At 41.1% G+C, this 11,329-nt stretch overlaps 1 long non-coding RNA gene across 2 annotated transcripts; it reads left to right on the plus strand.

Annotated features, from left to right (window-relative positions):
- Positions 1-7,804: 7,804 nt before the first annotated feature.
- LOC106610823 (uncharacterized) lies at positions 7,805-10,144 on the plus strand. 2 transcript variants are annotated; one of them, XR_001329989.2, is made up of 3 exons: positions 7,826-9,437; positions 9,514-9,653; positions 9,937-10,144. It is a non-coding gene; the product is annotated as an uncharacterized lncRNA (long non-coding RNA). The 2 variants fall into 2 exon arrangements; XR_006770941.1 differs by having other exon boundaries at positions 7,805-9,653.
- Positions 10,145-11,329: the final 1,185 nt, after the last annotated feature.

The following is an 11,329-nucleotide window of genomic DNA, read 5'->3' on the forward strand; positions in this document are numbered from 1 at the left end:
ATAGACCGGGTCCTGAAGACGCACTGGAGGTCTAGAGTGCACGGCCTGCACAACCCATCCTGGCTCGATGCCCAATCTCCCCCGGCAGATGTTAGGAGCTGGGATGTAACGCACCGGGCTCTCCACGTGTACTGGGGACACCGTGCGCTTTACTGCATAACACGGTGCCTGACCAGTACTACGTTGCCTCCTGTAAGCACGGGGAGCTGGCTCAGGTCTCCAACCTGACTCTGCCACACTCCCCGTGTGCCCCCCCCCAAAAAAAAATTGGGGGGGCTGCCTCTCGGGCTCTACCTGCCTCCCAGGCAGGTTGTCACAGTGGTCCAGCGATTGCTTCCATGTCCAGTCAATCCTTGACTCCAACATCTCCAGCGACCAGGATGCCATCTCCTCCCGAGCGCACTGCTCCCTATAGTTCTCCTTGACTTCCATCTGCCCTCTTCTCCGCTGCTTGGTCTTTTTGTGGTGGGTAATTATGTAACGGCCGTCGTCAGAATTAGACCAAGGTGCAGCGGAGGATGTGTTCATCATTTGAATTTTAATGAAAAGAGAACACTTTACAAAAATAAACAAAAACGACAGCCAAACAGTCCTGTCAGGAAAAACTCTAAACAGAAACAATTACCCACAAAACCCCAACGGAAAAACAGGCACTTATGTGTGACTCCCAATCAGCAACAACACTCTACAGCTGTGCCTGATTGGAAGCCACATGGCCAAAATCAATTAAACAAACCAACATAGAAAAATGCACATAGAATGCCCACCCAATGTAACACCCTGGCCTAACCAAAATAAAGAACAAAAACCCCTCTCTATGGCCAGGGCGTTACATATTGTTTGTATTTTGAGTTAGTGCACGTAGCATTCGCTGTAGTCACGGTTCGTTGTTAGTTTGTTGTTTATTTGTTTTTGTCTTTGCCTAGTTTCACTTTCTAATAAAAGATGTGGAACGCTACTCACGCTGAGCCTTGGTCCGACCATCATTATTCTAACAAACATGACACATCCACATTGTAGAAGTGTTTATAAACATATTATTTTCTATTCTTGTTTACAATAAAAGTGACTCCATTCATTTATATTGGGCACAATATAATCTGAAACACAACCAAAACAAACAGCAAATGCATCCAACAAATTTGTAGAGTCAAACCTTGATGTAGTCATTGCGCACTATGAATATTACTTTAATACACATAAGTGAATTTGTCCCAATAATTTTGCTCCCCTAAAATGGGGGACTATGTACAAAAGTGCTGTAATTTCTAAATGGTTTACCCGATATGGATGAAAATACCCTCAAATGAAAGTTGACAGTCTACACTTTAACCTCATAGCCATTTGATTTAAAATCCAAACTTCTGAATAGTATAGAGCCAAAAGAAGAAAAATAAATCCCTGTCCCAATAATTACAGAGGGAGCTGTATGTCACAGGAGGTTGGTGGCACCTTAATTTGGGAGGGCGGGCTCTTATTAATGGCTGGAACTGAATAAATTAAACTCATCAAGCACATGGTTTACATTATTATGAGCTGTCCTCCCCTTAGCAGCTTCCTGTGATCTATGAACACCACACACACACACACACACACACACACACACACACACACACACACACACACACACACACACACACACACACACACACACACACACACACACACACACACACACACCAGGGGCAGTAACAGAACTCTATAATGCCCAGCCCTAGAGCCATCTCAGTAGGTCAATAAATAAAGCAAATAGCATTAACAATAACTCAAACTATATGATTGGGGCTCTAATATGAAATTAGTATCAGTGTTTTAAGGTTTGGCTATTTAGGCGAAATCCTAAGCCAGAGAGGGAGTAATTTGGACGTAGGGAAATTGATTTTGACCATCAGCACTCTCTCATTTTCAAACAGTGCCTGCGGCTAACCAGGTTTATTTATGCTAAACACATTACACAGGTAGCTTCTCCTTTCCTCCACAATGATTATGTGTCTCGGTTGAGGAATTGATATTTCTTGCAAATAAGAAAATTATCATATTGCATGACTGGAAGGAGGAAATTAAGACTGGCAGGAGTCTTAAGACTGGCAGGAGGCAAGGAGTGAAACCTAGAAGTAGTTATTGTATTTTCATTTTTGTGAAGGGTGACGTGCAGGGATCAGCTTTCTCCTGCTTGTATTGGAGAATGGCTGTCAGGACTCATCAATAAGAATACGGTGATACAGGCCCACTGTAAATGCAGGAGGGACCTGGAGGCCAGAGGGAGTGGGCCATCTGTTTCAAAGGAATAAAAAGTGCATATCATTTTCTGAATATATTTATGATTCTATAAGAGAGTAAGGATCATTTTTTGTTGCTCATTTGACTTTCTCTTATTCAGATATACTTCTCCAGAGTCTATTTGAATTTTCATTGGCCCTTTGCCTGCCGTTAAAGCGTGTGTCACGGGCGTCGTATGAATTGGACCAAAACACAGTGGGAATGTGAATGCTCATTATCTTCTTTATTAAACAAAAAAATTAACACTGAACAAAAAGAACGACGAAAACAGTCTTGTCAGGTGCAACAAACACTAAACAGGAAACAACTACCCACCAATCCCATAGAAAAAAACACCCCTACTAAATAGGACCTTCAATTAGAGGCAACGAGGAACAGCTGCCTCCAATTGAAGGTCAAAACAATAAACTAGACATAGAAATAGAAAAACTAGAAAATAGAACATAGAAATACAAAACATAGAACACAACACAAAAACCCCGACAACACAAAACAAACACACCCCTGCCACGTCCTGACCAAACTACAATAACAAATAACCTCTTTTACTGGTCAGGACGTGACTGCGTGAGATAGTACTTAATGGTCAGTGCAGTTTTTCTTCACAATGAATGCTATATCTTAGCTGGGACTTTTATCTGCTTTTCTAGGCAAACAAGTCAATTTATGAGTAACTAATCAGAGCAGGCTATGTAGCTTTTTAAATGTGTCAAACCACCTTACAAGTAATTTACTGACTTTATTGTACCTGCAGGGAAACTTTATTTGCAGTATCATGTATAAGTTTCAACCATGTTTAAAAGGGACAAGAAAATACATATACATTAGAAAAGGTATTCTTTATGATGATATACATTCATCAGTATGTACAGTATGAAGATCAGCCTGCTGTTCTTGATGAGTGGGCAGAGCCATTAAAACCTGTTGGGGCTCGGGGGCAGTATTGAGACATTTTGAAAAAAATATGTGCCCATTTTTAACTGCCTCCTACACCAACTCAGAAGCTAGGATATGCATATTATTAACACATTCGGATAGAAAACACTCTGAATTTTCTAAAACAGTTTGAATGGTGTCTGTAAGTATAACAAAACTCATATTGCAGGCAAAAACCTGTGAAAAATAGATTTAAAAAAAATGTGAATTTTGTGACTGTACTATTTAGTGTCATTGTTTTATAGATACCATAGTGAGAAAGGATTCATTTCGCAACACCTACGGCTTCCACTAGATGTCAACGATCTTTATAAAGTTGTTTGAAGCGTCTATGATAAACAGAGAGCAAATTAGAATCCAAGGAAGTTGACATGTCATCACTTCATTTTTTTGCGCCTGCGCATAAATCTGAGAAACGTGAGTTTTGTCTTCATTGTTTATCTCGACATAGGATAGGTTGTGTGAAAATATTACTGATGTTTAACGTTAAAAATGGACCAAAAGATTAATGCTAAACAACATTTGACATGTTTGAACGAACATAAATAGATTATTTACTAGGTTTTTTTAGCTTTTCGGCGTGATTTTACATTCCCCCACCACGTTTTGTGGGAGCATAATGAACGCTAAGTACTTGGTGTTATTTGGACATAAATTATGAACTTTGTCAAAAGAAACCACATTTGTTCCGGACCTGGGATGCCTTCCGGACCTGGGATGCCTGTCTTCTGATGGAGATAATCAAAGGTAAGGGGATATTTACAATGTTATTATCGATTTTAGATGATGCTAACTGTATAGCATAGCCTGTTGTTCTTAGCATAGCACCCCGTTTATAGCAAAATGTGATTTCCCAGTAAAGTTATTTTGAGATCTGGCCATTCGGTAGCAATTACGAGATGATAATATATTATTCTTTGAATGACAATATTATAATTTACCAATGTTTTCGAATAGTAATTTTGTTATGTTCACGGAAGCATTTCAGAGAAGAAAAAATCTGAATTTCACGCTACTGTAAAATGCTGTTTTTGGATATAAATATGAACTTGATGGAACAAAAAATGCATGTATTGTATAACATAATGTCCTAGGAGTGTCATCTGATGGAGATTGACAAAAGTTAGTGCATAATTCAAGCTGGTTTCTGCTTTTGGTGACGCCTGACCTTGAATTGAAAATGGATGTTTGTACTTTTGTGGCTATGTACTGTCCTAACATAATCTAACTTTATGCTTTTGCCGTAAAGCCTCTTTGAAAATCGAACAATGTGGTTAGATTAAGGAGATGTTTATCATTTAAATTGTGTAAAATAGTTGATTGTTTGAGAAATTGAAATTATTAGATTTTTGATGTTTTGAATTTCCAGCCTTGTTAGCAATCCCGGCTCGGGGTTCATTGCTAACCTGTAGCCCCAACAGGTTAAAAGAAAGGATATCATACATGGCACAAATGATAGTCCAGGTTTTCCTGCAAGCTGATGTCTACTTTCGCCCTGATGGGAGTAGCAGGGGCGAAAATCTGATATCAACTTTGGAGGAGACAAGTACATGACATTTTCTCAAGAGCAATTCCTGAGGGGGACACCAAAAGTAGTGCTGTAACACATAGCCTACATTGTAATATGGTAAATGTATATTGAGGAACCAAAGAAATAAGGTGTTTGCCGTACTCCTAACTACCGGTACCCAAAACTACACAACTAATCACAACAGCAATACCATTGCCTTTAACAAATCTTAGTTCAGTCACCAGTTTAAGTTGAGAGTGGGGGTATCCATGGCATTTTCCAATTATGTTCCTATTTTACAAGTCAAAAAAATTGAGAACCTTTCATAATGTTGCCAAACAAAGACTCAACAAACTTACCTGAGACTCCCTGTCTCTGCCAGTCTGTCCCTGCATATCTGTCCCCAACTCTGCTGTCTGTGTGCCATCTGTTGCCTGCTCTGCCTAATGACATCATTGTGAAACATTTCCATTAGAATTTCATTTCTTTCTTATGAACAGTTTATCAACTAGTCTTTGAGATATTAGGCTGCTGGGGTTCTTACTATGCGTTTTGGTGTATTGAAAAATACTCTGATGTCCGTCTTTTATTTTTCTGCCATTTTTCTACCTGGCTGGCTGGCTGGCTACACACACAGTGTCTAGGTTATTTACAGTAGGAGATGGGCTTCTGTCATCTTCAATCATTCTATTTGGGTTTCGATCTAAAAGGTAGCTAGCAAATGTGAAACGGATTAAAATGACAAGAGTTGACAGCTGTATGAGTTCACCATTTACACAACATACGACGCCACATAAATGGAATAGGTACTAGCTAGCTTAATAGTTAATATTTGCGCGCTAGCTCTGCATATTCAGCTAGTGTGTGTGCGCGATTGACTGGATTAACCTTACGTCAGTTACGTGCATTGAGTGCCTTTCAGACAGTAGATACGACCTCTCTGTCACCTAGCAAGCTAAGGAACTGGCAGTGGATCAAACCATTGTGAGGCAAAGGGTGGGGGGGTCGCAATCATTTGAAACTTAAAAACGAGCTATTAAGTGTCTATAATCAGCACAATTGCTTTCATTGCGTGTTATTAATATTATTTAAATTACATTTACATTTACATTTAAGTCATTTAGCAGACGCTCTTATCCAGAGCGACTTACAAATTGGTGCATTCACCTTATGATATCCAGTGGAACAACCACTTTACAATAGTGCATCTAAATCTTTTAAGGGGGGGGGGGGTTAGAAGGATTACTTTATCCTATCCTAGGTATTCCTTAAAGAGGTGGGGTTTCAGGTGTCTCCGGAAGGTGGTGATTGACTCCGCTGTCCTGGCGTCGTGAGGGAGCTTGTTCCACCATTGGGGTGCCAGAGCAGCGAACAGTTTTGACTGGGCTGAGCGGGAACTGTGCTTCCTCAGAGGTAGGGGGGCCAGCAGGCCAGAGGTGGATGAACGCAGTGCCCTTGTTTGGGTGTAGGGCCTGATCAAAGTCTGAAGGTATGGAGGTGCCGTTCCCTGCACAGCTCCGTAGGCAATCACCATGGTCTTGTAGTGGATGCGAGCTTCAACTGGAAGCCAGTGGAGAGAGCGGAGGAGCGGGGTGACGTGAGAGAACTTGGGAAGGTTGAACACCAGGCGGGCTGCGGCGTTCTGGATGAGTTGTAGGGGTTTAATGGCACAGGCAGGGAGCCCATCCAACAGCGAGTCGCAGTAATCCAGACGGGAGATGACAAGTGCCTGGATTAGGACCTGCGCCGCTTCCTGTGTGAGGCAGGGTCGTACTCTGTGAATGTTGTAGAGCATGAACCTACAGGATCGGGTCACCGCCTTGATGTTAGTGGAGAACGACAGGGTGTTGTCCAGGATCACGCCAAGGTTCTTAGCACTCTGGGAGGAGGACACAAGGGAGTTGTCAACCGTGATGGCGAGATCATGGAACGGGCAGTCCTTCCCCGGGAGGAAGAGCAGCTCCGTCTTGCCGAGGTTCAGCTTGAGGTGGTGATCCGTCATCCACACTGATATGTCTGACAGACATGCAGAGATGCGATTCGCCGCCTGGTTATCAGAAGGGGGAAAGGAGAAGATTAATTGTGTGTCGTCTGCATAGCAATGATAGGAGAGACCATGTGAGGATATGACAAAGCCAAGTGACTTGGTGTATAGCGAGAATAGGAGAGGGCCTAGAACAGAGCCCTGGGGGACACCAGTGGTGAGAGCACGTGGTGCGGAGACAGATTCTCGCCACGCCACCTGGTAGGAGCGACCTGTCAGGTAGGACGCAATCCAAGCGTGGGCCGCGCCGGAGATGCCCAACTCGGAGAGGGTGGAGAGGAGGATCTGATGGTTTACAGTATCAAAGGCAGCAGATAGGTCTAGAAGGATGAGAGCAAAGGAGAGAGAGTTAGCTTTAGCAGTGCGGAGAGCCTCCGTGACACAGAGAAGAGCAGTCTCAGTTGAATACCCAGTCTTGAAACCTGACTGATTAGGATCAAGAAGGTTATACATAGTTATGTTTCAGTGATATATTGGGGGGGACAAATCATATTTTTCCCAGGATGGGGGGGTCGTGTGTCCCCCGTCCCCCCCGGGATTTCCGCCCCTGGGGAGTAGGTCAAATTCATGGGGATGGCTTGGGTCAGAAAATAATTTCTGGGCATGGCTGAGGGCCCTAACCTTAAAGCTCTTATTCAAGCCTGTCTATCGGACTCCCAGTACCTTTCCTGCTGTGGTGATAATTCTTCTCAGCATGTTCTTTTGAGTGAAAATGGCATTACCAAATCACCAGACAATGTAAAGGGATAACCCATTCATCAACCGTCTCTCTTATCAGGATCAGCCAGCCGACACGCCACTGGAGAACAGTAATGGTAACAGCCAGCCACCACGCCACTGGAGAACAGTAATTGTAACAGCCAGCCACCACGCCACTGGAGAACAGTAATGGTAACAGGGATATCCTTTCCATCCTCGTATTACACTGAAAAAAATAATACTATAATAACAGACATGAAGGGGTATCTGGGCAAAAAGAATGTCCTCATGGTGAGTAACTATAACATTTTACCATATTATTACCATGTTATTACCACTTTATTCCGTGCTGTAATGTAAAGTGCTTACAGTTTGTTATTCAGAATTTAAGTTGAAGTTGCTGTAGGCTACAACTTTCCAATTACATCAAGAAATGTTTTTATTTACAATGATTCGCTACATTATATTCATGCCTTGGGATCCTTTTGAGCCACTCAACCCATACTCATATGGAAAAGGACATAACTTCATATCTGAAGTTGTACTCAAATATAATGCAAATATACTTACTTACATCAGATTTCAAATGAGCTGATGTACTTACACAAAATAAGCAGCCAATAGAGTTGAATTGATTAAAATACTTAAAGCTCATTGGTCAGTGTGTGATTTGAAGGCGAGATATGTTTTGAATAACTGTTGAGGTTGCAAGGAGTAAAAGGAACAAAAAGGAAGAAGAGTGCCATCAGGACGACAAGTCATTATGAGGGGTTGCATTTTCAGGAATTATATTTGTTTTCATGTGTATTCAATTGTTTGGTGAAATAAGCTTAAAAGGAGAGTCATTTCTAATTTCCTATAATGCTGCATCTTTTGATGAATATATTTATGTTTTGAGAAAGCACCTACATTTTAAAAATGTGTTTATTGTTTTGCAAAAGACCACAGAGTTATGTGCCTTTAGAACACGGTTTTGAAAATCAACATTGTTCCAAGAAATGCTTGTACGCGATTGAGAAACTGTAACTCATCATCTTCTTCATTGTGACCTTCCATTACGAGCTTTGCTTTGGTGATGGTTGAGGCCTATCTATTCATATCAGCAGTTCTCCACTGTACTCACCTGTCCTTATTTCTACTGGGGATTGGCTTTCTGCTTGGTGGTGGAAAGTCTACAAACCTGTCAGCAGAGTAGCCTACGTATTGAATACATTGGATTGTGATCATACCAATGAATGAATGCTGCACACAATGTACTTATTTTACATGTTATTTTGATCAGGAAGGATATATAAGTTGATGTGTATGAAATTGTTTGGTAAAATATGCATAAAAGGTGAGTATTTGCCCATAATTCTGCATCTTTTATAGTTGTATTTTGATCAAGATTTAGTGACTGCAAATAAAATCTATTGATTAAATGTGAGGCAACTTGAGGCAAAAGGTATATATGGTTGTGATAATCTTTTTGCAGGCAGTCATGTTCTTTGGATGAATGTATTTGCAATTTTGGCAGAATAGTTTTGATGATGTATTTGCTTTTTGAGAAGGCAACTACATTTTAAATATACATTTACTGTTTTGCAAAAGGCTACAGAGTTCTGTGTCTGTTTGAAAATGGGCAACATTGTTCCAAAAAATGCTTGTGCATGATTGAGAAACTCTAACTGATCTTTTATAACCCAAGGTAACAGTGATACACAAACTGTCTCTTTATACGTATTCCCTTTAGTACTATAACAGCGATACTGGGTGCACATCCAGGTGGAACACCTTTACCAGAAGAGGTCCAGATTCCTGATGAAAACATACGCCGTTATATAGACAGACAAGTCACTCATGACATCATGCTGCTGAAGCTGCCTACGGCATAACCTCAGTTAACTACCATTCAGCTTCCTCCCTCTACATGCAAGACACCTGAGTTGAAGGAGAATGTGAGAATTGCAGGCTGGAGTTACACAGCAGGTGAATTACAGAGGTGAGTGATGCACAAGAACCTATTTGCAGGTATTATATCATTTTCTCTAATCTAACTCCACAGATGGCACAAAGCCAGAGAAACTACAGTGTTCAAAATCAGGAGACCTCCAAGTCACTGACTGTGACACCACAACAGATGCTCAAACCAATATTCAAATGCGATTCTGCGCAGCAGGTCTAGGGAAGACAGACGCCTGCCATGTAAGACTGATTTCAATTCACACGCTTACAATTCCCTGTCTAGTTACATATCATTTCTGCCCCAAAAATAACAGTGGTGGGTGACTAGCTTATCAAATTATATTTACAGTAAAAGTCAATCGAACAACCTTCATAAGCTTTTATCATTACTTTATGAAATGAAGAGTTGATTACTGAATGTGATTAGTGCTGTTGGCATACAAACTATTTGTTGTACTTCTTAATGTAGGCCCATTGCATTAAATATACAATATTTGTGTTTATTCTTCTGTACCTCACACAGGGGGACTCTGGAGGAAGTCTGATGAACAAAGATGGCCTCCTGTATGGTGTGACCTCACGGGGTAGTAAAACAGAGTGTAAAGTTCCAATCAACTTCATGGATGTTTGCAAGTACCGAGAATGGATAATAGGAGAAATCAATAAAGATAATAATTGAGTAAACAAATGATGTACTCCAATTAAAAGGTGTTCTCAGATCTCCTTAAGAATGAGTGAGTCCTGGAATATTCTTTGCCTCTTTGTATGTACACGGTCTAGCAGGATTGAAGTGTTTCGGCAGAAAGCCAGTAGCGGTGCGTGGGTTAAAAAAAGTAATATTCCATCCTATGTGTTGTGATAATTGTGTTTGCTCTATAACCTGTTAGTTCATATGCCTTCCGACCGTGATATATAAGCCAAAGGCCGAGACAATAAGAAGACACAGTGTCAGAATAAATTCAACCACACCTTTGTTTCATCACAAAACCGGAGAGCAACCTCTGTCTGGGGAAGTCCACAAAGCATATTGCATGTAACAAACGGTTACATGACCTACAGCATGGTCAAGCAAGTTAATGTTTCCAACATTTTCACTAAACAACTATTGATTTGGAACCACGGAGAGTTACTGCAAGTCGCAAAGAAAACAGGAGCTGCCTCCACTGTTCCAGCACCATCAACTTCAACATTTCAACAACATCAAATCACCTCTGCTTAGTCTAATACAGTGACAACTAAAAGATACCAAAAACGATTTATTACAATCAACGTAAGCTAAATATGATGTGGTTGTTAATGCGTGATTGGGATTTCTGTGGGTGTGTGGCGTTTGTGCAAGTAGAAAAAACATGTTGACTCACCCTACCTGTAGAGAAACGCCAATGCCATCCTCCTCTCTTTCATGTAGAAGAAACGCTCTATCACTCTGACATACAGTACACACGTTCATGTTTTGTTGTCCTAGGCTACTTGACAAAAAATCTTGCTCGCTAGCCTAACTTCCTTTCATGGGCAACGTTAGCTAGTTAACATCTAGCTACATATTGAACTCCCATTATCTCAGGCCAGGGGCACAATGTATGAGTTTGTGGTTGGATCAGAATTGGCATTATAATCATTGGCTAGCATGGAGGATTAAGTAAAACCACTAGTCCAAATCCCTATCTCCACCATGGCCAATTTAGGAAGGGGATCATTTTAGCTAGCTAGCCACCAGAGGACAACAACACAACCAGTTTATGTCAGTGACGTTTGACTCTCGATGTGATGTGATTGGAGTAATGCCAAATCAATCAATCAATAAAATGTATATATAAAGCCCTTATTACATCAGCTGATGTCACAAAGTGCTGTACAGAAAACCAGCCTAAAACCCCAAACAGCAAGCAATGTAGGTGTAGAAGCACGGTGGCTAG

Source organism: Salmo salar, chromosome ssa09 (assembly GCF_905237065.1).
Source record: "Salmo salar chromosome ssa09, Ssal_v3.1, whole genome shotgun sequence".
Lineage (NCBI taxonomy): Eukaryota > Metazoa > Chordata > Actinopteri > Salmoniformes > Salmonidae > Salmo > Salmo salar.